The sequence below is a fragment of the Gossypium arboreum genome, chromosome 7 (genome assembly GCF_025698485.1).
Source record: "Gossypium arboreum isolate Shixiya-1 chromosome 7, ASM2569848v2, whole genome shotgun sequence".
NCBI lineage: Eukaryota > Viridiplantae > Streptophyta > Magnoliopsida > Malvales > Malvaceae > Gossypium > Gossypium arboreum.
The window spans coordinates 74912472-74937123 of NC_069076.1; positions in this window are offsets into that span (position 1 = coordinate 74912472).

A 24652-nucleotide genomic window follows, 5' to 3' on the forward strand; every position below is an offset into this window, starting at 1 on the left:
CTGTTGGGTGGTGGACAAAATTCTTTGTGGGTTAGACTTTGAGGAGATAAAGAGTGAATGAAGTGAAGTAGTTGTAGCTGCGGGATCCAGCTGCCCTAAGTTTCCAAGAGAGAAAAAATTAAAGATTATAGTCCACTATTCTCCTCTATAGTCAACCCCGTTGTCGCCTTGTCGTTGAAAATATTTTAAAAAAATTAGTGTTGCCCGGACTCGAACCGGAGACCTTTAATGTGTTAGACTAGCGTGATAACTAACTACACCACAACACCTGTGGAATACTAAACTGAATATTCACATAAAACTGACTTGAAAAATACAGGCAATGATATTGACAATTTAGCTCACTATTTGTCATCATCGCTCATTATATAACTTCTTGAAGCATGAATTGAAAAAGCAAAAGAAAAAAAAGAAGCAATTGACGCTCTATGAACACTGCTTTACTCATACTGCAACAAGTTGGACAGAAATTCCTTTGAACTAAATAAACGATGGGTTTGGGGTGTTGTTTACTTCGGTTAAAAGTTTGAAAATTGAAGGGTGTTCACTTCTTCATGTAAAAACAACTATTCAACTAATCTTATCTCAGTTAAAAAAATAAAATAGAAAAGTGAGTTTGATAACCATAAAACATGTCAACGTTATTCTCGTCCCAGTGAATATAGTTTGCTTATTTAATTTTAACAATTGTTTCAAAGCATTATTTTACTCTTAATATATATCATTTTCTCACTTTGGTACTTAAATTTTTTTGGTTAAAATTGGTTAATTAAAGTTACATTTTTTAATTGTTTAGTCCACTACCATTAAAAAAATTGATTGAAATGTAGCCCGATTAGAATGTGCGATGTTAATGAGAAACACACAAAGAACTTGAGTGAACAAGAACACAATCCATAGTGATTAGAAAGGTTTAATTTCATTCATCAAAACTGAATACCAAGACATAGTATTTAAACACAATCTGTCAATAGATAACTAATTATAACAGCCTTAACTACCAAGCTCTAACTGCTAACTGCTATAACAATTTTCATTCCTTTAACATGCCTCCATCTTCTTAATATCTACTGGTTGTTCAAACTTTGCAACAACTTTAAGATATGATCTAAATTTTGTAAACAAATGAGCTGACAAAGGTTTGGTAAATACATTTGCTACTTGTTCCTGTGCTGGAACATGCCTCACACTTAGCTTTCCAGTAGCAACTTTTCTCTAACAAATAACAAATCTAACTTGACATACTTAAACTTCGAGTGCAACACTAGATTAGCAGATACAACAACTACTCTTGAGTTATCACACCACACTGCTACCTTTCTTGAGGTAGAAACATGCAACTAGTGTGAGCCAGCCCTCTATACTCAGTTTCTATAGTTGACCTGGAGATAATTTGTTGCTTCTTGGACCCCTAGTCCATATGATTAACCCCAAGGAACACACAAAAACCTATAGTAGACCTCCTATCATCCACGTTAGTTGCCAAATTAGCATCCGAATAACCAACCAAATCCAAGTTGACAGTGACAGTAAAGTGAAGTCCATAGTCTACAGTGTTTTAAAGATACCTAAGAATGCGTTTTACAACCTTGAAGCGCTGGTCAAGAGGCTTATGCATGAATTGACTAAATTTATTGACAGCAAAAGTAATGTCAGGTCTGGTGATGACCACATACTGTAGAGCCCCCACAATGCTTCTATACTTGGATTCATTCTCAATTGCATTACCAACATGCTGAGACAAGTTTGTTAAAGTGACCATGGGTGTGAGAGATCATTTTTCTTGATCTATTCGAGCCTTTTTTAGAAAATCAAGAACATATTTGCACTGACTTAAAAACAACCCATCAATGGTGGGAGTTACTTCAATACCAATGAAGTAACTTAATGAAAACTGGGTATCTAAGGTTGAAATAAAGTTATCAATGCTACCTTGATGATTTCCAGTGACAATGATGCCATCCATATACACTAGGACATAAAAAAGCACACCCTTAGCTTTTTTAACAAAAAGAGAACCATCTAACTTAGCCAAAACAAATTGTGAAGCACGCAAGAAATCTCTTAGCTTGGAGAACCATGCTTTGGGAGCCTGTTTAAGACTATACAGTGCGTTTTTCAATCTACACACTAAAGGTTATTCACGATACTTGTAACACCTCTATCCCATATCCGTCGTCGAAACAGGGTTATAGAGCACACCAAAATTTACAAATCAAATATAGATATTTCATAACATTTAGCATTCATACTAGAAATGGGTCATATTCAATCATATTGTCCCTTAAATATGCATTAGAAACAAGTCGGGACTAATACAGGTATTTAGAAAATCTTTCGCAAAATCTCAAAATTTTTCTAAGGTGCAAGGGACACACGCCCGTATGGTCAGGGTGTGTGGGCGATCGAGGTAGGGCACACGACTATGTCCCAGCCCGTGTTTGTACCCATGTAACTCTTTGACTTAGGTCACACGGCCAAGTTGCATGCCCGTGTACTAGGCCTTGTGAACATAATAATTTTCATTAAATAGATGCAGGGGTCACACGCCCGTGTCTTTGCCCGTGTGGATGAAATAAGGCCATTTCCAAGCCATATTTCTCACCCAATTTTTGACATCAACCTGTCATAACAAATTTCACATTTACATACCATATCAAAGCACTCAAAACATGCTAAAATCATGTCTTAAACATGACATATTACCACATTCAACCAATGTGCTCTTAAGCACCTCAAGTGACAATTTATCATTATATCATTCTATTACTCATATTTACCTAGGTACCAAATGCATATATACATAATCAGCTCATTTTTCAAGCATGATAAATCTATTTATATATAGATCAAAACATATTCCTCATAAGCCATTCCAATAGCTATTTACAACCAAAACATTTATATGCCAACACTGGCCAAGTTAGCCTATACATGCCATTACAACCAAAATTAGTTTTATATTTGTACCGAAATGGGCCGGTGGATGGTCTGAGTGATCTCCGCCAAGCTTCCAACCCAACAAGCTTTACTATAAAACAGAGGAAATAAAATAGAGTAAGCATTTAATGATTAGTAAGTTCGTATAACAAAAAATTAACTTACCAATCATTTTCATTAAAATAAACATACAAAATGCATCCAAGCAATTCGACTAATAGCCTAAACACACAACTTCATCAACATGTTAGTCATGTATTTAACATGAATATCAAGAAACATGTATGAGCTCATAAAATTTCAAATTACATATTCATAAACTCTCTACATCTTATGTTCATATATCAATTCCATGTATTTCAGGTATATACGGGTAATGATTCGTTTCGTATTCATATTTTCTCATGTCAGGATTTTGCTAGTTGAATCATTAAAAATATCGATGGATACACTGGTAGTACACACGAGGTGTAAAAAAACTGTATTCCATCAATTTGTATTCAGGAATGCTCATACGAGCACATAAATGGAAAGCTCTCTCTCTCGAGCCATATAAAGGGAAGCTCATGTGAGCCATGTTACAGGAAGCTCCGGAAAGCCTTTAATGGGAAGCTTATATGAGCCAATAACTAGAAGGTTCAAGCGAGCCAATATCAGGAAGCTTCGAAGATCCATTAACGGGAAGCTCACAAAAAGCCTTTAATCAGGAAGCTTACGAAGAGCCATATATAGGGACGCTCACAAGAGCTGCGGCGTGTCCACAACACATGCAGAATCACGACCGATCGGGATGCTTCGAAGAGCTATTAATGGTAGCTCGCAAGAACCATATATTGGGAAGCTCAAGAGGGCTAATAAAGGGACACTCTTTCAAGTTGTGGTGTGTTCGCAACATATGCGGGACCACAACCAATTTGGGACCGCAACATATATCGGGTTTTGTCGAATATGTAATCAATTTCATATAAATTGCAATTACACAATTCAGATATACAATATTCAATTCAAACATATAAATAAACATAATTTAGTTACACGAACTTACCTTGACAATTGTTCGTTGATTTGTTGTCTACTAGTCTGACACTTTCTCTTTTCCTCGATCTAATTCTGTATTTTGTCTATTCGGATCTATACGAGTAAATTTAACTCAATTTAATAGAATTCATATTAAATTCAATCCAATTTACGTCTTAGGCAAAATTACTATTTTGCCCATATACTTTTATTTAATTACGATTTCATATCTAGGCTTGGAAAATGAAATTCATGCAATCTAAACCTTATTCCAAGCCTAACCAATTTTTACATATAACATTTGTAGCCCATGTATTTCATAAAAATCAGAATTTTCCATGAATTACATCTTTTCAATTTAGTCCCAAAATCATGATTTCATCAAAATTTCCTTAACAAAAGTTGTTTATCTATCAACAACCTTTCACTTTCTACCATAAAACTTCATAATTAAAATATATTCAACCATGGAAAAACCCTAGTACTTTGATAACTTTGCAAATTAATCCCCAAGAAAGCCAAATTAAGCTATTACGATCTCGAAAACATAAATATTACTAAAAACGAGACTTGAATACTGACCTAATTGAGCCAAATAAGCTTACTAGAACTCAATACCCATAGCTAGGGTTTCCATGGATTTTCATTTGGGAAAGATGATAATATGATGGTATTTTCTTTTATTTTATTATTTATCATCTTTATTTTTCATCTTTCCAATTTTGTCATTTTCTTTATTTAATTTTCCATGAATGAATTATCATCCTTATCCACTAACCCCTCTTAATGGTCTATTTGTCATATAAGGACCTCCAATTTTGAATTCCATAGCTATTTGATACCTATAGCTACTAGAACTTAACTTTTGCGTTTTATGAAATTTGTCCTTTATCAAATTAAACATGTAATCGGTAAAATTTTCTTAACGAAATTTTATAAAACATTTTTATCATTATGCAGACCATGCAATAATATTAAAATAATTTTTATTTCGAACTCGAATTTGTGGTCTCGAAATCACTGTTTTGATTTCACTGAAAATGGGCTGTTACAATACTTTTGCTTTAAACTAGAAGGCTGAATCATATAAATTTCTTCAGGAAAATCACCATTAAGAAACATGTTGATATCCACTTGCCTTCGCTGCCATCCAAACTTCACAACCAATGTTAAAACAAATCAAATTGTTGTTGGTTTCATAGCTGGGCTGAATGTTTCTTGAAATCAATGCCTACCTCCTAAAGATATCCCTTGACTACTAAATGACCATTGTAATGAGCAATAGTGCCATCTGAATGGCGTTTGAGTTTGAACACCCACTTGTATCCTACAGCTCTTCTGTTTGCAGGTAAGGGAACTAAGTCCCATGTTTTATTTTTTAGCAGAGCATCATATTATTGTTGAGCTGCTAGTTTCCACTCTTTACTAGTAGAGGCTTCCTCAATTATGATAGGCTCAGTCTTACTCAACTCAGTTGAAAACATCTTGGGCTTGAAAATGCCACTTTTGGACCTGGTTTGCATGGGATGAGAATTGACAGGTAAGATTGATGGAGGATCCTAAAATTCCTCAACAAACAAATTATCACCAGAAGCCAAACTTGAGTTCATATGAGGATCTACAACATGGTGAGATGAGTTTGGAGTATGAATAGAACGGGCAGAACTACTACTGCTATCTTCATTCCATGGCGAGATTCTATCATCTTGCCTCAATCTCATATCAGTGGACTCCAAAGGAAGATTATCAGAATTTGGAGGAGCAAACCCTGACACATCAACTAAATTCATCTGAGCTGAAGTAACAGGCACATTTGGAGCACCAAATCCAGATTGTTCCAAAAAAGATACCACAACTGGAACCTGAGACTGTTGATGCTGAAAGTTTGGCTGAATCCAAGAAGTGGCAGAACCACTATTTGATTCAGTAGAACTAGCAAAAGGAAAACATTCTTCATCAAACACCACATGCCTAGAGAAAAAAATCATGCTAGTATTATCAAGACATTTGAATCCTTTGTGAACAGGACTATAGCTAAAGAACAGGTGTGGGAAGTCTGTTGATGAGTTAAACAGAATTGATGAAAGCTTGAGCGCAAATATGCATAGGTACACTACCTTGACCCAACAATGTCAGACCAATATCAACCACATGCCTGTGTTTCCTTTCCACCAAGCCATTTTGCTCAAAAGTATGAGGATAAGAAAGCCGATGATAAATCCCTAACTGAGAGAGTACATTTGGAAAAGAATGAAATTTTCTACCCCAATCACTTTGAAGAACCTTAATCTGACATCCAAATTGAACTACAACAAACATTTGTAAACGAAGAAATTTGTCCAAGGCCTTAGACTTGCTTTTTATAAGATACATCCAAGCATATCTAATGTATGCATTAACAAAGGAAACATAATAAAAATTGCCTTTAGATGCCACAGAAGCAGGTCCCCACAGACCAGAAATAATTAGTTCAATGGGAGCTGAATAAATAGTAGTAGAAGTAGGAAATGGAAGCTTATGAAACTTTCTAGGTTGACATGCTGAATAAACTGAATTCAACTTACAACTCTTTGAAACAACATTACACCTTTGAAGAACTGTAGCGACAGTTTTATTACAATGGTAACCAAGACGTTTGTTCCACAAATAAAAAACTGAACCATTAGAAATAGGAGACTCCAGTTGAATAGTGTGAGCAATGGCTAGAGAAGAAGAAGAAGTTTGGAAACTCTGAGTGCCTGATAGATCAAACTGGTACAAACCATTATGAATGCAACCTACCAGCAAGATGCTCCCTATCTTGATATCCTTCACAAAGCAATAGAAAGGATGAAATTCAAAATAAACTTGATTATCTTTAGCAAATTGTGCAACAGACATTAAAGTTTTGGAAATTCTTGGAACATGTAAAACATTTTTCAAATGAAAAAACTCTAATTTCAATTGTAAAGAATGATGATCCAACATTCCCCATAAAAAGCTCGTTGTTACCTGTATATTGTACTGCCTCTTGCAAATTATTTAGATTATTTGTAACATAGTTGGACGCTCCTGAGTCTGGATACCATACTTTTGTATTCAATGAGCTTGTGTGAAATTGCCCTTTTGTGGAGACAACATTAGTTTGCAAACCAGAACTTTGCACAGTTTTGCTTTAGGAACAACAATGAGAACCACCACAAGAAGAATTGGAGGAATCTTGAAATTGATGGCAATGCACCTCTATTGTTTGATCAGAACCCCCTTCAAAAGATTCATCAAATTTGTAGTAGCACTTCTATACAGTGTAACCAATCCTACCACATAACTGATATTGAGGTTTGTTATGGACAAACCTTTCTCCTTGGCTTCTACCTCAAAATGTCCTAGAACCACCACCCTTGTAGGGTGGTCTATAATCTCTATTGAATTGCCTAGCGATTCTGTCATCATTACCACTTTGCTGAGCAACATTAGCTTATAAAGGCACATTAGAAACAAATTCTTGTTGTCGGGCTTCACAATCAGTAAGCATCTCAGCAAGAAGATTAAGAGGAACACACATTGCTGAAGCCACAACTCGAATTGACTCATACTCCACTGACAGACCAGTAAGAATGATGCTAATTTGTTCTTACTCAGAAATAGCATTGTCTACAGCCATTAAGGTGTCGCAAAAACTTTTAATTTTGGCCAAGTACTCTTTAATGGTTAACTACCCCTTTTTCTGATAATACAAAGAATGCATCAGAGTAGAAACTGTCATAGTAGACTTAGTAGCAAACCGTCTCACAACTGTATTCCACATGTCAAAACTCGATCAAGCACTAGTGAGATGTACCAAGATATCATCAAAAATGGTGGACAATAACCAAGAAGCTAAAAGCTTATCTTGTTGTTTATTAATAAAAAAATCAGGATTATCAACAAGTTTACCATCTCTATCAACAACAGACTGCGGAGGAACATTAACAGTTCCAAGAACAAATTCATACAGTCCATACCCCTCAAGAATTAACATAACCTGTTGTTTCTATAAAAGAAAGTTATGCTTACCTAGTTTTACAGTGTCATGCTTAGGAAACTTTTGTATCTTTATCAAAGAATCACAACCAGGATCGAGAGAAGAACCATCTACTGGTGCAGCTGTGTTGATAGACTTATGATTCTTTTCATTATTTCCAGAAACAACCTCTGTTGCCATGGAAGAAACATAAAGACAACACCTAAACCAAAAAAGACTAAGGCTCAGATACCATAATGAGAAACACACAAAGAACATAAGTGAACAAGAACACAATCTATAGTGATTAGAAAGGTTCAATTCCATTCATCAAAACTAAATACCAAGACATAGTATTTAAACACAATCTGTCAACAGATAATTAATTATAACAGCCTTAACTACCAAGCACTAACTGCTAACTGCTATAACAGTTTTCATTCCTTAATAGATGTGACAGTTCAATCCAATTAAGAATTACCACGTGGTATTCATATGTATTAACAATAAAAATAAATTAAAAATTTTTAAAATGATTTTTAAAATAAAAATATATAAAATAAAAAACTAGTTAACAATCTAATAAAATGTAATAAATTATTAACTAGTTTTTATTTTTTATTATATTTTTATTAAATAAATTGTTTTGTTTTTTTAATAATTTTTATTTATTTTTATTGTTGTTACATATGGATGCCACATGACACTTCCTAATTGGATTTAAGCGTCACGTGACACATTCTAAATGGGCCACATTTCAATATTTTTATTATATTTTTAACTGGTTTTTTATTATATATATTTTTATTTAATTGATTATATTTATATTTTTTGAAATTTTTAGAAATTTTACTCTATTTTTATTGTTAATACATATGGACACGATATGGCACATTCTAAATGGGCCACATTTCAAAATTATTTTTTTAATGGTAGTGGACTAAACCAATTAACAAAATGTAACTTTAGGTACCAAGGTGAGAAAAACGATATATTTTAGGGGTCAAACGATACTTTAAGCTTTTTTTAATGGCAATTTAATTCCAAACAAAAGATTTCATTTACAAAACTATAAAAACTTTAAAAGTATTAGCTATGTTAAACAATAAATGTTAACTCTAATCTAATTTAATTTTGTTTAATTCTTTTAAACTAAATTGCTCCATTTAATAATTAATGAAATAATGTGATTAAATCCCTATAATAGAAGGATCTCTCATCTACATTCATCTAAATAAACTATGAGGGTGTTTTGTAAACAGAGTTTTGAGCCTTTTTTAACTGATTTGAGCATAGATGGAGGATTGAGTAGTCGAATCTGCTAATTGAGTCTTTGGTGAATAGAGGTTTGCAATAGTTTGTTGAGCTAAAGCCTTCAAAAAAAAAAACAATGATGAACAATTTTTTTCACAGTTGATTAGAAATGAGATATGTGACAGCCCAAAATTGACCCTAGTCGGGATGTGGTTTCGGGACCACAAAATCGAGGCATAAAAATAATTTAAAATTTATTTTGATGCCTATGATATGTGTTAATTTGTGTGTGGCATTTTGATGATTCGATTTAGTGTTATAAAGGTGAATTTCACTAGAAAGGACCTAGTAGTAAACTTTGAAAGTATGATGGGGAAATGTGTGATGACTAGTTAATCATGCATGCAAAAATAAGGGATTTGCATGTCAAATTTCCCCAAAAGGAAGCTTAGTGGCCGGCCATGACAAGGGTTATGGGCAAAGAAAACATGTTGAAACATGTTTTGTTAATGGATGATGAGGGAAATGAATTAATAATTAAGTTGTGGGAAGAGAAGAGAAAAAAAAATGTGTGTGAGTGTGGCATTTCCCCCCCCCCCATTGCCGTGTATGTGAAAGAAAAACAAGAAAAAAATTTGTTCATCCTTGTTCTTTCCTTCTTGGCGAAAATACTAAGGGAGAAGATAGGAGTTTTGCTTCATGCTTGGCTTGGAAGAGAACTAGAAGGAGATTTGGTCATACTTGCATCAAGATTAAGGTATGTTTGAGGTTGTGTCATGAGATTCATGTTTGTTTTGGTTGCTAACTTGATGTGCATGTTAGCCATGGTTCAAATCCTTGTTATGCCATGAAAATGGTGTTTGGCCAAGGTTGATATTGTGTTAAAGCCATTGCATGCTAAATGTGAAGCTTGTTGATGATGCATGTAATGAAGGATTGACTACTCTTGAAATTTCTTTTAGTATTCTTGAATAGGACATTGAATTCTTTTTTAACCATGACCAAAGTTAAAAGGGTATGGTTGTGATGTATTCGCCATGGTGCATTCATGAGCATGATTTATGCTTGTTACTTGATTGGTAAAATTTGTGTTTGGATGGGTATGAACCCTTGAGATTGACCTTGCACCTATATGTGTGTATATGTTTGCACATGATGTTTTGGTTATGAAGTAAGTGATAAATATGTTTGTTTAAAGAAGAAAATGTTGAAGAATGGTTGTGAAATTGCAAGTACATTCGCCTAGTACACATATGATGTGAAAATCTTGGAATTTATTGTTGATTTGGTGCAAGAATGACTAAGTATAATCGGCCATATGAGTGCTTGATGCTATATTATAAGTATTGAGCTACAATATGTAAAGCATTAGCTAGTAAAATGTGTGCCATTCATGTGTGGTGTTAAACATGTAATTGGCCTCAACATCAACATGCATAATCGGCCATGAATGAGTACCTAAGAGGTTGTGTTGTTCGGCCATGAGTAAGCATGTTGAAGGCTTTGTGTGTTGAGTCGATTCATGAATTCCGTACTTATGTGACTTTAATGTCTAGTGAATATATGTGGGCTAAGTGCCTTGAGTTCTTCTTTTCGATACTCAAATGATTGAATCAAATTATTTGTTAAATTAAGCTCAAGAGCAAAGGGGGACCAAATCCGATAAAGGGAAGGAAAAAGTAGTCGAATAGCCATCGGAATCGTTCGACAACATCCAAGGTAAGTTTTCGAGTATCGAAACTTAGATTTTGATTCGATTGAATGAAGTAATAAGCAATCGAAATTCTGCCCTTGTATATGGCCATTGAGCCGAAATGATATTTTTGTTAAGTGAATTGTGCATAAAAGTTTTGTTATGAAAATGAAACAAAGATGTGCATGAATGTTCGAGTGATATCCGGGCTAAGCCCGAAGGCAATTGTGAGAATTGTGATATCCGGGCTAAGCCCGAAGGCAATTGTGCGAGCTATGATATCCGGGCTAAGCCCGAAGGCAATTGTGCGAGTTGTGATATCTGGGTTAAGTCCCGAAGGCATTTGTGCGGGTTACCATAACCGGGCTATGTCCCAAGGTGTTTGAACAGTAGCTATATCCGGTTAAACTCAAGGTATGTGATTCAAATTTATAAGCTGCTGGAAAATTTTCAGTTAATGCACTTGTGAAATTCCCAACAAGGTATGTTTTGTGTGTGCTTTGCACACTATGAGTAAGTGCGTATGAATATTCGCTCCAATGATAAACGAGCTATCGGCCTTAACTAAGCCGTTGTTTGTGTATGAAAATAAGAGTTGGGATTGTGAAGTAAGCATGTCTTTGAGAAATTGTGCATATGAATTATTGTTTAGCTACTTGAATGTTATGCTTTGGTTGTGTGTATGTTATGGCTCGAAACTTACTAAGCATAAATTGCTTACTCCGTTTCTTTGTTTCTCTGTTTATAGATTTTGCTCGTTAGCGATCGGATTCGGGATCATAGAAGTTGAAGTCAACCACACTATCAAAGCCCCTTTTTGGTACTCCTTTAGTTGAGTTCGGATATGGCATGTATAGGACTACCCTCGGTTGTTTTAAGTACTTGTGTTGTATATGTGTACGGCCATGCGAAAATGGTTCGTAATAGTGGAGTATGGAATTAGACCATTTGTGGTTTGTAATTATATATGGTTTCATGATGTGATTATGGATTGGAATGGGAGTGTTGGTCACATGATCAGCCATTGGAATGGCTAAATATGATCATATGTGGACCTAAGTATGACTAGACTATAGTTGATCCATGGGAACTACAATATAGGTAAAGCCTACCTTAAAAACAGATGCTGCCAGCTGCAGTGACGTGGATGGGGAAAATCACCAAAATTTGTAGGAATGGTGTTAAATAGTGAATAAATTATGTGATCGAACCTTGACGAGTCTATTTTCATATGAAAGTAACTAAACGATCATATGATCAGTATACCGAGAGATATTAAAGTTCTCGTGAGACAGGGCCAGAACGGTTTCTGGGTCCCCTGTCGCGACTTTGAAAATTTTCCATAAATTATCCAGAATGAATTATAAGTCATGCCTTATATGTTCAGATTCCTTTTTGAGTCTAGTTTCATTAGAAATAAACGGCATCAGTATTGAAACCCTGTACAGAGAGATATTCAAGTTGTAACGCGCGAAGGTCAGTGTAGTCGACCCCTGTAACATGGGTGACTTTAACTAATAAACTGTACCAATTGGCCCGACCAAAAATTCTAGAAATAAATCCAGGGATGGATATATGAGTATAAATTCAGGGGAAATTTACGGAATCAGTTTCCGAGTTTTGTAACTCGAGATATGCTTTTTAAGGCAACAGTGACGCAGTTTTCCAGCTTGCCTGGGAATGTCAAGTTGGTCGGTGCTACAAGTGGTTTTGGCTTGTTAACCCCTCGTGTCCGACACCGGCAACGGTCTCAGGTTCGGGGTGTTACAAAATATATGGAATGACATATCTGACCATAATTACTAAAAAATTACTCTACTTGCCACATGCTCTCAAACCTAATAGGAGTGTCAAAATATCAGTAGTCTTCATTCTTCTATTTTCACTTTCACCTCCAAAGTGCAAAGTAAATCTACAAAAAAAAAAACAGTTTACAATCATATTGATACACTATTAATATCAATCAATTTTCGCAATGTTAATATTTGCAAATAAGAAAGTTAAGAAATTTGTTTATTTAAATTTTCAAAATATTCACTAATTAATTTTCATAATGGATGTTTTAATTCCTTGGTAATAGTGTTTTATTTCAATAATTTCACCAAATAAAGACTAAAGTAGTATAAATAAATACTTAACAATAAAATGTGTCATGTTTTTCATTTTACACATCAACTTTCAGCTAAGTTTTATTAAACACTTTTAAATAAACAGTTAATAAAATCAGTTGGTTAAATTAATTAATAGAATTGGTCAAATGCAATTAGCTATCTACTATCAGCCAATTGCCAAAAATAGCCTATAATCAATATTGACAATCGTATTCTACTTTGAAGGTTAGTTTTGCCTTTAAAATTTTGAGGATAATTGTCATTTTTCAAATTAAGTCTAATGTTGATCACAAGTAAACTTGATCATGGGTCGGGCCACTTGGCTCGGCCTGAAGGCCCTCCGGAAATGTGAGAGAGTTTGGGCAAAAATATAGGCATAAAAAATGAGCTTGAACAAAAAAAAGGCTCGTTTAAAAAATGGGCCGGGCCTCGGGTAAGGTATTTTTGGCGTAGACCCTGCCCGGCCCAACCCGAATTCAGTAAAAGAAAAAAATTGCTCTTTTTTTTATGTTTTTGAATATTATTTTCTTGTTGTTTTCTCCCTATTTTGCTATCATTTTCCTATTATGTTACTACTATTTTATTGTTATTGTTTGGATATTGTATAAAACTTATTTTATTGTTAATTTTATTATTATTTTAAAGACATTTGTTAATTTTTTTATTATTTTAGATGCATTTTCTTGTTAAGTTGTATTTATCTCAGTGTTATTTAAGTCTACATATTTTTTAAAATTTCATTTCAATTTGTTGAGAAATATTTATTTTGATTTTTAGTATTTTGATTTATTATATATATTTAAAAATTATATAAAAATAATATAAAATTAATATAAATGGTCAGTCGAACCCGGGTTTTAGCATTTTTATCTGGGTCAGGCTTGAAAAAAATTTAAGCCCATTTTTCTAGTCGAGCTGGGCTCGAGCCTAGTAAATGGGCCTAAATTTTTAGTTAAGCCCAGCCCAAACTCGACTCGACCCAGCCCATGATCACCTCTAATCACAAGGCTTCAGCATAAAAATAAATATTGATTTTATTGGCCATCGAACACAAATTTAAATATGATGTCATCAACAAGTCAAAATCTAGATAAAACTGTAATTATTAAAATAGTAATTATAAAAATTAGAATTTTCTAAATATAATTATATTGTAAACCTTTATATCATGTTTGGTAATTAAACTGTAATTATATATTTGCAAGATTTAAAATTTTAAAAGTTTAATTACTATAAAATTATAAATAATATTTGGAGAAAAAATAAAATCAAATTATCGTAGGTAATATGTTAGTCCAAAAAGTAGTTAATAATACAATTACTAATAGGAATAACAAGAAAAATAAACATCTTATGCAATTTTATCTAATTGTTCTAATATTCAATATTTGTTGGGTTATTTTGTAACACCCTACACCCAACCCAGACGATGGATCCAGATGTAAGACATCACATCCATTGTTGAAGCAACTCAAACAAGAGTTTAAACAAGAATTAAAGCAAAAAAAAAAAAGCGTAGCAATCTCAATTAAGGAATGTCATGAGTGTTAAAAACGCTTAAATAAAGTCAATTGAAGCCACAAACAACAATCTGAAGTCAAAGATGGTTAAACCCTAAGCTAGGTTACAATTTTTTTAGTTAAACTAGCAAAATGTTGGGCCATGTCTTGAGACTATGAAACCATTTCTCGAGACATGCCTCCCCTGTTCCATTATTTTTGCTTCGAAGTTTAATGTCTCGAGACATTGAGACTATGTTTTGAGATTGACCCCCTATGTCTCAGACTTAACCTCAAGTCTTGAGATTTGAGCTCGAGTTTCCAACAATTTAGCTTCGATGCTTTATGTCTTGAAACAAAGATATCACGTCTTGGGACTTGCTTGATAAGTCTTTAGTCTTATGCCTAGAAATCTACAAAAAATATTCTTATGGCCTTGAGATATCAGTTCAAAAATGCAAAAAAATGGCATTTCAAGTCATGCAATAGAGCCTTTAAATACACCTAAACATCTTCAACATGAAACCAATCTTTCCTAAACATATTTGACATATGGCAACAAGTTTAAAACATAAGTTTTCATGGCATATAACATAGCATGTCAAGATTTCACTATACAAGTACCTCAAATCATATAAAGCATACTTATACCATTTGAATTTGCATCATAAAATCCAATATGAAAATAGTTGAAAATGTCATAATATACCAAAAGATAGAATTCCAAGAACAAGGAGTTATCAATATCTATCATTTAAAGACTTTATAGACCACTTATTGACCTTGGTACATGCCTAAACTACTAAAAACTAAAAGGACATTATAAAATTTCAAATTGAGCTAGAACTTGAGCTTTGGATATTGCGGTAAGTCAATCAAACTCGAAAATACATGTACTTGCGCATGGAACAAATATCTGCATGCTTAACATTAAAAAGCTCAATGGTGCTAACAAAACCAATTTCATAACATATATTCAATAAGTTGTAAAGCATTCGATAACATCATCATTAACCAACATTTAAACCATGTTTTCATAAAATCAAAACATCTAGATAACATTTTAATTTTCCAATATCCTTTTATATCACATTCTAACAATCAGACTTTTCAAGAGAATTCTTAAGCATTACAAAAATTCACTATGTTTCATATTTTCAAATGTGATAGTCAACCATACTTTAATCTAATAACATCAATATAACAATAATTAAACTATTGTAACAATTTTCCCCCCAATTAACCAAATGTAGATTAACGAATAGATACACAGATAGTACCCAAACACTTCAAATAATTGCACACAAGCGTCCATATAATATATCTACTCTGATGCATGTGTAAACATGACTTTCCCTAACACTCCAAGGATGCACACAAGTTTCATATCTAAACTCTATACACAAATATCCTATGGCATGTCAACTATACCCGAATAATTTCTGACATTGTTTAATAAGGAATTTAATAATCAATTATTCTATAATATCATTAAAAATAACTATTATGCATAAAAATATAAAAATTAGTCTCATTTACCCTATTGGGTTGCGTGCCCTAAGTGTAGTAATTTCATCTATATACACTTGTAATTTTTTTCGAATAGATTGGTAAATAAAATAATTCATGGATTACATTAATATACTTTGTATAATGGTCTTATGTGTTTTTGCATGTAAAGCAAAATAGAAGCAAATATTGGCTCACTGGTTGTCTAATGTTTAACTAATACTAAGCCGTATTACGTGGTTGAATCGTAATACAGAAACTTGTATTAATAGAAAAACCTAAACATGTCCTTAGTCTAATTGGAAATGAGCAAATCAATTGAAATACTAATATGTCGTCTATCAAGTCTAATTGGGGAGATACTTTGTCTTGGGCATCAGAGCGGATGAGTCCCAGAAGATAGAGACATAGATCATAAATATCCTGTTTACCAACCTTTATTAGGCCGCTCTTGTGTTTTTGAGGCCGAACGACATGACTCGATAGCAAAAGAGACCATCTTCAGTGATAAAGGTTATTTTTTCTTGGTCGTCTTGGTCCAGTAGGATCTGATTGTGGCCCAAAAGAAGTCCATAAAACTTACGAATCAGTGGCCTGTAGAGGCATCAACCAGACAATCGATTAAGGGTAAGGGAAACTTGTCCTTAGGGCACGCCTTGTTGAGGTTTGTGAAGTCGATGCACATCCTCCACTTACCACTCGCCTTTTTCATCATTACCATATTTGAGACCCAATTTGGGTATTCCACCTCCCTGATAAACCCTACCGACAACAACTTGGCAACCTCCTACCTTACTACCTCTACCACCTACGGTGTGAACTTCCTTCTTTTTTGTTTTATCGACTTTACTTCAAGGAGTAAATTTAACTTGTGTACAATTATTTGTTGGTCCACACCCAGCATGTCCACCGTGGACTAGGCGAAGACATTCGAGATTTTCCTTAGGCATTTGATCAATGTGTTTTTCCATCTTCCTTTAATGTTGACGAGATCTTGATCGTTCTCTTTTCATTGTCGCAGAAGAGTTGCAGTGTTTCGGTGTGTTCCACAGCTTTGGGTTTTTTGCTCTTATGCTCGTTTATCACATCTAAACAATCCAGGTCAAGAACTTAGCTTGCTAATTCAGCCTTCTGCGAATTCTGCCCCTTAGTTATGGGTTCCCTCATTTGCTTGACAAGCAACGTATAGCATTGCCTCACTGTGTATTGATCAGATTGCAAGAAACTGACTCTAGTCTTTGTCGGGAACTTAATTTTCATGCAGAAAGTCACTACTATCATCCTCACCATTCTCATTATTTGTCTTTCGAAGATGGTGTTGTATGTCATCAAGTGGTCCATCACATAAAACTGGACATACTCTATTGTTGTATGCTCGCCATCCCCTAAAATGACTAGCAGAGTGATTGAGCCATTCACCCCGACTGGGTGGTTCGCAAAATCGTATAGCTTGCAGGCTTTGGATAACGACCACTCTTTCAACTCTATCTTTTTATATGCTTCTTAGGATAGAACCTCCACCGTGCTTCATTTGTCGACTGATATTCTTTTGACTTCGAAGCCGGCGATCGTTATTGAGACTACCATCGAGTAATTTCTCTCTTCGTCACGGGATAAATCTTCACCGTCGCTATCAAATTCAACACTCCACTTTTCTTATTGTCACGGCCTTTTTGGAGCAGTGACTGGCATCACACTTTTCATGTGTGCCTGTCTATTTGTGTTCGAGCCTACCCAGTCATCATCGATACCCAGGATTACATGAATGGTGCCTCGTGCCTTCTGCTTGCTTTTGGGGTCACCTTTCAAGTTCTGGTCATGTTGCGTACCACTCTAATTGACGAATTCGACGAGTTTGACATTTTAAACCGCTTTCTCTATGGCATCCTTCAGTGTGAAGCAATTTTTAGTTTTGTACCCTATATCATTGTGGAAAGCACATCGGTCCCTGGATTTTTTCCTTATACCAATGTTCCTCATTGAGGACATTTTAGGCAAGATGTCAAGACTCTTTACTTGGTTGAGGATGAAGGTACGCGTGGCGTTTAAATGTGTGTAGGCCTCAAACCTTCCCTAGGGGGTATATCTCTTGGCATGCTCTTGCTGAGGCCTTTGGGGGTTCTTGAATGCATCACTCTAGGTTTGGTTTCTTTGTGGTCTGTCAGTTCTGACTCGCATGGACTGGTTGGGGAGGCCTTACCTATTGTGAGGTCCTTCTTTATTTCTAGGCTGCTTTTCTTCTCTTTAAAAGGTAACTCGCGATGATTTTTTAATTTCCTCATCCTTTGTGAACTTATGAACTCACTTATATAGGTCTTCCAGACTCTCTCTAGACTCTGTGGTCTGTTATCTATGAATGAGCACTGTACACTCATATAGCTTCCTTTTAATTTGTCGAAAAGGCTTTGTACTTCGCTGCATCTGACGCCCTTAACACATTCATATAATCGTCATATTGCATCTGGTGAGCCAAGGGTCATTTCTCCTCTTGAACATGTCTTTTGGGACCTTAAAGTCACATGCTAAGCCTACTTTCGCAATTTTGGGGTTCAACAAGTTATTGGAGCAGAACAATCAATCCATGCCCTGTAACACCTCTAACTCGTATACGTTACCGAAATCGGATTACGAAGCATTATTGATCAAAACATAACATAAAACATACCTTTCTCTAACATAAATCCATTATCACATAAATATCAGTCAAACATAATCACATTGTCCTTTATAAGGTTCCACGAGACCTTAAAACATGCTTGGAAGAGGTTCGAGATTAAACTGATAACTTTTGCAAACTTTAGGAAAACACATAAAATGTAACACCCCCAACCCGTCTCCGTCACTAGAACAGGGCTACGAGGTATTACCAAGGAGTACAGAACACTTGCAGATAAATTAAATAATTTATCGTTCAAATATCGAGATTGATTATAAACATTCCTTTAACGAACCTTCGAGGTTCAAACCATGCATTAAGATCGGGTTTGGACTAAACCGGATCCTCAGGAAAATTTTTCACAACTTTTAAAATTTTTCTCACATATAAGGGTCACACGCCCGTGTGACTGGGGACATGCCCGTGTAGCGCGGCCGTGTCCTTGGGGCGTATAACTCTCTGACTTGCATTTATGAAGAAACTTGGGTCACACGGCCTTAGTACAAGCTCATGTTGCTAGGCCGTGTGGTAAATTTTAATTTTCGAAATTAAGTACAGGTTTCACACAGTCGTATCATACGGCCATGTCTTCAAGCCGTGTACCTCACACGGCCGAGGCACATGCCTGTGTCTATCTCGTGTGAACATTGTTTAGGTTATTTTCCAAGCCTTATTTATCTCCTAATTGATCTTTCACCTACACCAACACTTAAACACATTAAAGAATTAATTCAATAAATTTAACCAAGTCCAAATCAAGTTTTATGCTTATTATATCTTCTTCTACACTTGTATATGCAAGTTTACTTATTTCATCCACTTTATTTATATAGGCTTAATATATATTAATTTTATTATCCCATTTTAATTCTTCTATATGTTTATCACTATTTTATTATTCACACTCTCATTCCATTAGCATGTTAAGACCATATAGATGTATGTCTCAAATATATCAAATACAAGCCATATTAATGGCTAGATACTTCCATATCAAGTTATAATTCACCATTGGTTAATAATCCTATACATGTCATCATAAATCTAGTGATTTATCACACACATATATATAAATATGCCAAATATACATGTAGTTAGTGTGATTGATCTCCATCAATGCTTCCAATCGAACGAGCTTCCGAATAATGTTTCTCTATGTTTATTATAAATTTGCAACGCTTAAACATTCAAATTGATCACGAGCTCTAACACATGTCTTCAACATATTGTTAATCATATAATTTACATAAACATCAAAAAATATGTATGGCTCAACTCTCTTTAGATTTCTCTTATATTTATATTTTTTTACATTATATATATATATATATATTCATAACATATTGCAACCATATCTCTATGATTTGTAAACACTTTCATAAAAATTTTCTAAATTTCATACTACTTCAAATTTGAGCTTTACTCATCAAATCATTTGAAACACCATCTTTTTATAAATAGTACACTTGAGGTGCATAATTCTATAATTATAAATGAACACATTTATCAAACATATTCTATATTCATAATTCTTATTTATATGTCATAGTCTCATGCTTTCATATATCAATAACCATTATTTTCTTGTATTTCAGGCAAATATGTATAACAATTCATAAGCATATAATTCGCTATCTCTCTTGTCGATCACAATCTCGATTAACAAATTTATATAAGTGAGCTCAATATTGTTAACTACTTAAATACTATCACTTTACTTCACATTTCATTTATCACCTTTTTCATCAAATTAGCGAATGTCTTACGAAATTGAGTACGTTGTTTTCTTGCTGCCATAGTGTAACTATGGTCTTACACATCATCACATGTCACTTACTGAAGCCATAGCCCAGCCATGGTCTTACATGGATCACATATCACACCGATGTCATATCCCAGATATGGTCTTACACGGAAACACTTATCATATTTCTCCGATGCCATAGCCCAGCTATGGTCTTACACGGGAACACTTATCACTTGTAACCGAAGCTACCATGTAACGGCCTAATTTTCAGTGGTGTCGGAAATGGTGATTTGAGATCACTAAATCCGACAAATAAGATTGAACAAGATAGTAATTTAATATTTATGAGTCAAGTAAGAATTTAGAAGAATTTGTGAAATGGTGAAATTAGTGAATTAAAAGAATTTATTAGGTCAAACGGGTCAAAAACGAGGTATCGAGACCTCGAATTTGAAAATCAAGCTATAAAATATTTTTATAAATATTTATGAAGTTTCATTTAGCTAGTATTAAAGTTTGGTTGAGAAATTTTAACGATTAGGTAGTCAATTAAATAAAAGGACTAAATTGTAATAAAATAAATTTTGCTAAAAGGATTAAATAGCTCAAGTGTTAAAAGAAGGAAGATTTAAAGGAAATTAAGCCTAAAAGTGAATAGGCTGGACGGAAAAGGCAAGAAAATCAGCGAGAAAATAAGGAAATAAGGGCAAAATTGGAAATTTTACAACTTTAATATATAAAATAAGAATAAAATTGAAGAATCTAGAGATCTCTTCATATTTTATCAGCCAAAACGCCATAGAAGGTCTGGAGAAAGCTTGTTTTTCCTATTTTACATCATATCAAGAAAACGAACTGAATCGTGGAAAGGAGAAAATTCAAGAATAGTCCCTGAATTTCTACGACTTTTGCAAATTAGTCCAGGTAAGTTCATGTGGCAAAGTTCAATGTTTTGATATGAAAATCTTATGATTGTTAAAGTATTTTATTGTTGATGAATACTATCAATTTGCATTAACTAATAAATAATGTGTAACTAAAAGTACAAATTAGTAGGAACAATGGATTTGAGTGCTTCTATTCAGTGACCTCGATGAATTGATGAAAATATGTGATAAGTGCTTGTTTAAGACCATAGCTGGGCTATGGCATCGGTGCAATGTGATAATGTGACTCAGATAAGACCATAGCTGGGCTATGGCATCGGTATAATGTGATAATGTGATTCCGTATAAGACCATGTCTGGGATATGGCTTTGGTATGATATGTGAACCGTGTAAGACCATGGCAAGGCTATGGCTTCGGTGTGTGATGCGTAACAATGTGAAAGTCCATAGTTTACTATGGCAATGTGATAATGAAGCACTCAATTCCTTATTGTTCCCTAATTTGACAATGAAGTAAATGAGAAATGGGCCTAAGGGAGTTAAATTGTGAGTAGCCATATGGAAATTATTCCAATGAGTTATTAATGAAATTGTGATTTGGAGGATGAAATAGTTAAACTAATAGATATATGATTGTGTACAATATTTGATATGATTTGTGTTTTTATGCCTATGAGCTTACTAAGCTTCAATAAGCTTATTTGTGTGTGTTTGATAATTTCTTTTGTAGATTGAATTAAAAGAAGTTGGTAGATCGGATCAACACAACAGGCACACTATTCGGATCAATTCGGTAGTTTTTGTTTTATGTTTAAAGATTTATATGGCATGTATAGAGTTTGAATGAATTGAAGTAAAGATGTTATAAACTAGTTAACAATATTTGTACTAAAAGCAGTTTTTGGTAAGTAGCGATAGTTTGACTTTGAAAATTCACCATAAATTGTAGAAATTGAGTTAAGGGATGAGAAAACGGTGCATGCAATTGGATTTTATGTTATGAGATATTTAAATTGAGGTGAGACAGTCCCTAATGACTTGAGTTCCCTGTTCGATTTTAGAAAATCATTAAAATTGAAAAAAATAATTATGAGTCATACTGTATATGTATGGATTCCTAATTAGGTCTACTTTTAAGAGAAACAAACGGCATGGTTATTTGAATTTTTTACAGAGAGAAATTTGGTTCAGTAGTGCACAGGGTCAAAGTAGCCAAACCACAAACAGGGAGGATTTAACTAATAAACTGTACTAATTGGACCAACCAAAATTATATAAAAAAATTGGTAACTATATATATGAGTATAAATTTGGGGAAAATTTACGGATTTGGATTTCAAGTTTTATAACTTGAGATATGAATTATTTAGCAACTATGACGCAGTTGGACAGCTTGTCTGAAAAGTATGATATAAATTATCTGAATTTGGTTAAGTGCTCAAATAAGTTTAGTAGTGCCTTGTGCTCGACTCCGGCAACGGTCTCGGGTAAGGGGCGTTACATACCACTTATCACTTGTTGCCATGGTCCAACCATGGTCTCTTCCGTCAATTCTTCACTTTTCACTAGAATGCCATAGCTCAGCTATGGTCTTACATCTTCACTATCACTATGCCATGGTGAAACCATGAACTTATCCATCAATTCATCACTTTTCACTGAACGATCGTACCCAATTCTGTGTTTAACTAATTTGAACGTTCAATTTGTTGTGATATTTTACATTAATCACAATTAAATAATAATATACAAGATAATACATTGTTGATTACAGATATAACAATTAATCACTAAGATTCAGCCATATGAACCTACAATTCGATTTTTATATCATAACTATAATCATAATATCATAATAAATATCTGAAATAAAACATTATATCATTTCTAATTCAATGTTTATCGACTATAATCAAACATGTTATCAATTTATACACAAATCATTCATATATTTTCCTCCTCCTCCTCCTCTCCATCCACATCCTATAAATAACACACTTGTAAGTAACATTATCTATAATTTTTACTATTTACTTATATGAATATTCAAGTCTGTCCATCTATGTCATAGTCACTAAATTATTTTTATCTTGAGATACAGAACTCCAAATTAAAATCTGATAATTTTCTCTAAAACTAGACTCATGTATCTTCTTACCATAAAATTTTTAAAATTTTTGGTTTAACCAATAAGTATATTTTATTCTTTAAAATCATCCCTATTCTACTGTTTGACAGTTCTAACCCTTCTTCACTAAAAATTAATTATCTCCTCGTACAGAATTCAAATATGTTCCTATTTGTTTCTCTTGAAAAAAGACTCATTAAAAATTCTAAAAATATAAATTTAAGCCTCTAATTATTTTCCTTAAATTTTTTATGATTTTCCAAAGTCATAATAGGGGAATCCAAAATCATCCTGACCTTGTCTCACAAAATTTATTATATCTCATTATTTAAAATTCCATTTCTTACATAGTTTCTTTTATAAGAAACTAGACTCAACAAGATTTAATTTCATATTTTATTCATCCTATAATTTGATTTCTACAATTTTTGGTGATTTTTCTAAGTTAGACTACTGCTGCTGTCCGAAACAGTTTTAGTGCAAAATGTTGATTTCTATTTTGTCCCAAATTTCACAGTTCACACAATTCAATCCTTGCTCAATTAACCCCTAAATTGAGCTATTTTTTCTTTTAATACTTTATTCTATCATTTTAAACTACTTCATGACCCTTGAAAATCAGAACTTTAGCACTAGACCTTAATTCCAAACTCTTTCACAATTAGGTCCTAAAATCAATTTCCATCAATTTTACTTGATAAAATCATCATATATCAAAATTAAAGCTTCAATTCTATGTTTATTCATCATATGCTTCCAGAACTTATCCACAGAAACTTTAAAAATAAGCCATGGAATCAAAAACTAATGACATAGTAAGTTGGACCCAATTGTAAAAGTCCAAATCTTAGAAATTTCAATGAGAAAGCGAGAATTAAACTTACATGAAGCTAGAGTAAAAAAACCAGCTTGAACCCTCTTCCATGGCTGTTTTTCAGCTGATGAAAATGAAGAGAAATGAAGAGAATTCTAGATATTCCATTCTAGTCCCCTTTTTATTTAGTAATTTTTGTTATTTTCCCATTTTTCCCTTATTTCCTCAATTTTCCTTATTTTTCTCTACTTGTGCCGCCCAAAATATTTCCTTTGGGCTTATTTACACTTTAGGTCCTTCCTAATTTGTTAATTGAGCTATTTAATCCTTCTAGAAACTTTTACACCTTTCTCAATTTAGTCCTTTTTTTTAATTGACTACCTAAACGTTAAAATTTTCTGACGAAATTTTAGT